Raw genomic sequence first — 7,058 nt, 5'->3', positions numbered from 1 at the left:
TTTTAATATATAAGTAACCTTGTTATTTTTCTTGAATATTGCTTTACTAAAATTTTCCAAGGAGAGGCTGTAATTTAAACCCTCGCCAATTCGGATTCGCAGTAAGTGTTACTACACTACACCTAATTTCTATATCTCCAAATCTTTCCTAATCTTAACTAATAAAAAATTAAGTGTATAATTAACTACGATATTTTTAATCCAATTCTAACTTCAGTTTCTATACTTCAACTAAATCAATTTTTAGTATTATTCAAAATATTAATTAATTTAATTGATCATAAGATTGGTGTATGAGAATTTCATCATGCATAATAAGAGTGTGATGAGTACTCTTATATATTAACTTTCAATTAACTATGCATAAGTTATTAGTTAAGATGTACTAACTAGAGAGAATAGGTATAATTAGAGAGATGATAAGGGAGAATACACACACACATCCTTTCTAACACTAATTGAATCTTACTAATCCATTAAAGAGAATAGAGTAAGAGATAACACACACATCCTTCCTAAAGCTAATTGAATATTCCATTAGAGATTAGAGGAAGCTATAACACATGCACATCCTTCCTAAATCTTATTGAATCTTATTAACCCATTAGAGATTAGAGTAAGAGATAACAGACACACATCTTTCCTAAAGCTAATTAAATGCTTAATTAATATGTACCTTATTAATCCACTAGAGTTTTTTCTCTCTTAGTGGGTTGTGGACGCCTTCTCTCTAAGAGAAGTGGCAGCACTTTGGGAGTGTTATAGAGGCAATCTCTATGTCTAAAGTGTGAGTATGGATGCTCTATTTAAAGCAAAAGAGAAAAACGTTCAACTTTTTTCAAAAGAAATATATATTTTTAATTTTTTTTGGTAAAATTCATACTTGCGTTTTTGGTCCCCTTGTGGTACCCATTAGCTTTACCAATTTGTCCTCATCATCAAGAGATAAGGCCACAAAGCCCCCCCTCATTAAGATTAGTTATGACTAACCTCTCCTTTCCATGTGACTATGTGTCCCACCTTGTCCCCTCTTATGTGAGTCCAGGTGAGTCTATGTGCCTTCATGGGCCGCCACATGTATCGTTTGACTTTATAATTATTCTGTTTAATAATAAATTACTTTAGATTCTTAAGTTAAACTTTATAGTCATAGAATAAGTTTACATTAGTAAGAGAAAATTCAACAATAAGTAAATTTAAGTCTTGCAATAAGTTAGTTAGCGTTTTGTATAGCTAAACATATCAGAATTTTGTACCGTGAATTTTAAATTCTAGGTTTTCTCACCCTACATTTTATCATTTGAACTCAAATATCTTAAATAATAAATGATGGTTGAAAAAATTAAATGCGTAATAGAACTTGTGTGGAATTTGAAAGTGGAAACCTTACAATCTCCCCAACTTAGAATTTGAGATACCCTCATCTCAAGAACAGTGAAGGATAATCCTTAAGAAGACTTGTCTTATCTTTCCATGTAGCATCTTCTAGAGGGAAATCCTTCCATAAGATAAGATGTTCTCTTATAGATCTATTCCTAAACTTTCTTTCTCGAGTTTCTAGGATAGTATCAAGTTGAAGTTGTAGAGCATCTTCAACAGGAAAAATGATTTTCTCATCATCAAGGACATGGTCAAGGTTATGTACATAAGGTTTTACTAGACTTACATGAAATACATCATGCACTTTGAGATGGGAAGGAAGTTTTAGGTTATAAGCTTAATCACTTACAACCTTGATTATTTTGTAAGGTCCACAATATCGGTATCTAAGCTTTTTATACCTTCCGAGAGACAGATTTCTCTTTTTGGATTTTACTCGTAAGAAATCTTTGTCACCTTCCCTAAAAATCCGATCAGATATTTTCAAGTCTCCATACAATCTTGAGCTGCTTGAATATCCCTTCGAATAGCTATGGTTTGAGCTTCCATTTTTTCAAGCATTTTCTTTGAGGCTTCTACCCTTATAGTGGGGTCGAAAAGGTAAGACGTGATCAACATTCTTGACCGTAAAGATCATTAAAAGGTGTCATTCCAATACTTCTATGAGTACAGGAATTGTATGCATACTCTACCAAGGGTAGGTATTGAATCCACTTGCGAGGCTCTCTATTGAAGTATGCTATGAGGATGTCTTCAATTACTTGATTAACTCTTTTAGTTTGGCCATCAGTTTGAGGATGATAAGCAGTACTAAAACATAACTGAGTTCTAATAGCTTGAAACAATGATACCCAAAACTTTGAAGTAAACTTGTCATCACAATTGTTGACAATCCTCTTGGATAAACCATGAATTCTGAAAAATTCCTTTAGAAACAAACGAGCAATATCTGAAGCTGTAAAGGTTTTCTTGATTGGGATCAAGTGAGTAAGCAACTCAACTATGACCATGATTGAATCATAGCTAGCTTGAACTGAAGGAAACCCGGTGATAATGTTCATGCTAATACATTCCCATATCATTTGGGGTATATCTAAAGGATGTAGTTCACCTGGCATCTTTAGTCTCTCCGCCTTAATCCTTTGACAAGACAAATAGTGCTTGACATAGCAAAGGACATCGCCCTTCATACCTTGCCAATAATAACTTCTGCAAGCTGCATTGAGGGTTTTGGCATAACCTGGATGTCCTAAAGTTGGGCCATCATGTGATTCATATAGGATAGCATTCCTTAGGGAAGAATCCTTAGGTATGGAGAGTTGATTCCTATAGTAAATTTTTCCATCTTCCGCGGAGTAATGTAGAGGTTTAGGCTAATCTGATGATACCCTCTTTGGTAATCTGCATCTTTGATAGAAGCATCTGAGACCTTGTCTAAAATAGGTTTGTTAGCCATGGAAATTGCCCACAAAAAAGCTTTACGGCTTAGGGCATCTACCACAACATTATCTTTACCTGGTCTAAATTTAATATCAATATCATCTTCATGCATGAGCTCTATCCATCTTCTTTGTCTCATGTTAAGGTTAGGTTGGGTAAAAATCCACTTAAGGCTCTTGTGATCACTTACTAATTGGAATTTGCATCCTAATAGATAATGTCTCCATAGCTTGAGAGCGTGAATAACTGCTAGTAATTCTAAATCATGTGTAACATAATTCACTTCATGAATCCTAAGCTTCCGAGAAGTGTAAGCTACAGGCTTTCGTTCTTGAGTAAGGAAACCTCCTAATGCAAGGTTACTAGAATCTGTGATCACATCAAATTCTTTGGTGAAGTTTGGAAGTTCTAAAAGAGGTTCTGAAGAAAGATACTCCTTAAGTTGTTTGAAGAAATCTTCTTGTTGTTCTTCCTAAAGTATCATAACACCTTTCTTTAGTCCTAAGCTTCCGAGAAGTGTAAGCTACAGGCTTTCCTTCTTGAGTAAGGAAACCTCCTAATGCAAGGTTACTAGAATCTGTGATTACATCAAATTCTTTGGTGAAGTTTGGAAGTTCTAAAAGAGGTTCTGAAGAAAGATACTCCTTAAGTTGTTTGAAGAAATCTTCTTGTTGTTCTTCCTAAAGTATCATAACACCTTTCTTTAGTAAGTCGTTTAGCGGTGCAACTTTAAGAGCATAGTCCTTTATGAAGATCGTGTACCACCGTGTGATACCTAAGAACCCTTTGACTTTGGTTTGTGAAGTGGGTTGAGGCCATTCAATAATATCCTTGACTTTGTCAGGGTCAAGAGAGACTCCTTTAGGTGAAATGATAAACGCTAAGTAACAGCCCTTAGTGGTGAACAAGATACATTTACTTTTCTTTGCATACAACCTTTTTTGACGTAAAAGCTCTAATACTTTGCTAACATGTCCTTCATGCTCTTCCTCTGATTTGGAATAAATTAAGATATCATCAAAGAATACTAAGACAAAATCGTCCAAGAATTCTCTAAAGATATCGTGCATCAGACGATTAAAAGTTGTTGGAGCATTCATAAATTTGAAAGCCGTACGTCACTATAAATTCGTAATGACCATAAGGAGTGTTGAAAGCTGTTTTGAAAATATTAGCCTCCTGGATTTCAATTTAATGATAACTAGATCGAAGATTGATTTTTGTGAAAATTTTGGCTCCATGTAGTATGTCCATCCTCTCGTCAATACGAGGAATTGGATATTTATTCTTGATGATAACCTGATTTAAGCCCCTATAATTTATGCAAAGTTGAAGAGATCCATCCTTCTTCTTTTGGAAAATAACATTTACACCCCATGGAGATGTACTAGGTCGGATAAACCCTTCATGCTCTTGAGACTGGTTCACTACTTGGAGAATTTTTTATTTTATGGTCTACCTCCCTAGGTGGTGGTTGTTTAGAAAGTTCTGCAGGAAAACATCTGAAAACTCTTCTAGCCACATTGATTCAGGGTTTTCTACTTTGTTTAGTTTGACTACAAAAAATTATTGTCCCTTGTGTAAACCTTTCAAAAGACGATTAGCTTTGACCAAGTAAGCTTTTGGTCGTCCATTCTGGCCTTGAATAGTGACTTCTTGATCTTGGTTGTCCACAAAGGTAACACTTCCTTGGACAGAATGGATATTGGCATTATGACTGGCTAACCAATCCATTCCAAGAATTCCATCATAGATTCCTATGGGTAAGGTTCGAAAAGTAGCAGAAGTAGAGTATTCTCCCAACTTGAAATCTATTTTTTCCATAGTGTACTGAGATAACACCTCCTTTCCATTGGCTAATTGAACTCTCATCTTTCTTGCAGGGTGTTGATTAAGTCCTAACCTCCTTAAACATTTAGGTGACAAGAAAGAATGAGTACTACCACAATCAATAAGAAGCTCAAATTTTTCACCTTGGTGATTTGTAGGTGTTTGAATGAGATCGTACTGTTGTCTTGCTCCTGGGTTATCAATTGCAGCATGTAGAGTTTCTCTTTCCTCTTATTCTTCTCCAATGTTGGTTCTCCTATGATAGCATTAACTGTGGAAGCCATTCCGCGCCCTCGACCTTGTCCTCCATTTCTTCCTCCACGATTTATTATTTGATATCGCCCTCTCTCCCTTGATTATGTATGTTTATTGCAGAGACTTGCCTAGAACATACATTCCTGAAATGTGCTAGCTCATTGCATTTAAAGCATCTAAGATCTGTATTTTGAGTTCTAGTTGCTAGAGCTGCAATTATTGGATGAGTTTGGTGAACTGAGTGAACTGGCCTTTGGTTCCACATCATAGGTCGTCCTCTCCTTGTAGCATTCCTTATATTTACATTTTGTCCCCGTTGAAAGTTTGACATCTCTTTAGCTAAGGATTTAGCTCTTAAAAGAGCATCTTGTAAATTTGTAGGCCTCATCGCTTCTAGATGAGTATTTAATGGAGCATTTAACCCTTGGCAGAAACGGGCTACTTGTTGATCTGCGGTCATTGGTGGAGCATAGTGCCTAAGAGTTACAAATTTGGAGTAGTATTCTTCCACTGTAACATGAAACTGACGTAAGTTGAAGAATTCATTCATCTCAAGGCATTCATGTGCAGGTGGAAGATAACATCCTTTGATAGAATACTTAATGTCTTCCCTTGTCTGAGTGTTTTGATCTACTTGGTTATCTTTATAATGCTAATTCCACCAAAGCTTGGCATCCCCCGTGAGACAAAACATAGCCAACATTTTTTGGTTATCAGGAGTAGTACCAGCTGCAACAAAATAATCCTCCATACTTTTGAGCCACACTTCTGCATCACGCTCAACTAGAGTTCCTTCCTCCTTGAAAGAGGGAAGTTTAGCTTTCTTGAGAAGTAGCTTTTTCACTTGAAGAGATGTGTACACCGCACTCTATGCTATATAGATAAAGTAAAACTTTATTTGATACAATAACTTTAATCTACTTTAAGACAAGACTTGATCAAACAATAGTATAGGAAAAATTCAATACTAATCCAAACTTTATTCATATACACATTATTTGCTACTAGGTTGGTAGTCTTTGAGTACAAGACTTTGAAATATCCTATATTTTGAGTTTACTGATTACAAAATGATAGAGTAAAGGATAAAAAAAATAAGTTTCCTTTGACCCTCAAAAGCTAGGCAATACAAACATGGGTCGAATCCTAACACCATGGATAACTTTGGTAACTTGATTATAGACCCATTGAGTTTGAGATATCTTTTCTCCTCCCAAGGTAATGGTAGCATCCGGATTCTTAGTATCGATGAAAATATAAAGTTCGATAACTTTTAATTCCTCTGTCCATCGAAGTTTCTTGAGGTTAGTAGCCATGCACCATATCTTGTTAGCATCAATGGTATAGACTCCTCCAGATGGACTACAGCCGATGCCCCATCCTCTTTGCACCCTTGGGATAGGTGGTGCAAACACTTTATCCAAAATCTTCATCACCAATTTTTGAAACTGATAATTTGGTGATTGGCATGCATTTTTGAACGTAATGGTGAACACCTGGAATTTTTGGTAGGCTAAATGAACATTTTCCTGTATCAGGAAGGTCAAATGCTCAATACCATATAAACATTCAAAATAATTTTCCTAGATTTTTCTATTATTCCTTCAACGTCCAAAGATCAATCTAGAAAAGTCTGCAAGCTTTAACATAGGCTTTGATACCAATGTGAGGTCACGGCTCCTTTTGAGAGGAACGGAGTACCTTTGATAGGTCTCCAATCCTGAGAAATAAAAATCAACAGATCACATTGCCTTAGCTACTACATATGAACTGTTAGTGAAGGATCGATCCTATCTTGCTATGGTGGAGTGTGACCACAGAGGGGGTTGTATTAAAGATGAAAATCAAGCCAAAATAGGTTGTGTGTGCTTTTGCAGGTTGATAAATAATTTGGCCAATCTCTCTCTCTTCCAGCGTGGTATGTCTTTAAGGATTTGAGGTCGCAAATCAACACCCTCCATGCAAGCTCATGATGAAGCTTTGAGATCGCAAGTCGTCCTCTATACAGGCCCATGTGTTGGGGTTCGACAACACATGAAGAAAAACAAGCTAAATAGTCCTCATAAGGCTTAATACAAGAATCAGACTCAGTAGAATAACACAGAGACAAGATCAGACAAAGCAAAGAGAAGAGATTAGGGTAAACTCAGAAC

The sequence above is a fragment of the Adiantum capillus-veneris genome, chromosome 2, assembly GCF_014529385.1.
Source record: "Adiantum capillus-veneris isolate H3 chromosome 2, ASM1452938v2, whole genome shotgun sequence".
Classification (NCBI taxonomy): domain Eukaryota; kingdom Viridiplantae; phylum Streptophyta; class Polypodiopsida; order Polypodiales; family Pteridaceae; genus Adiantum; species Adiantum capillus-veneris.
Note: the sequence above shows the minus strand (reverse complement) of the source record.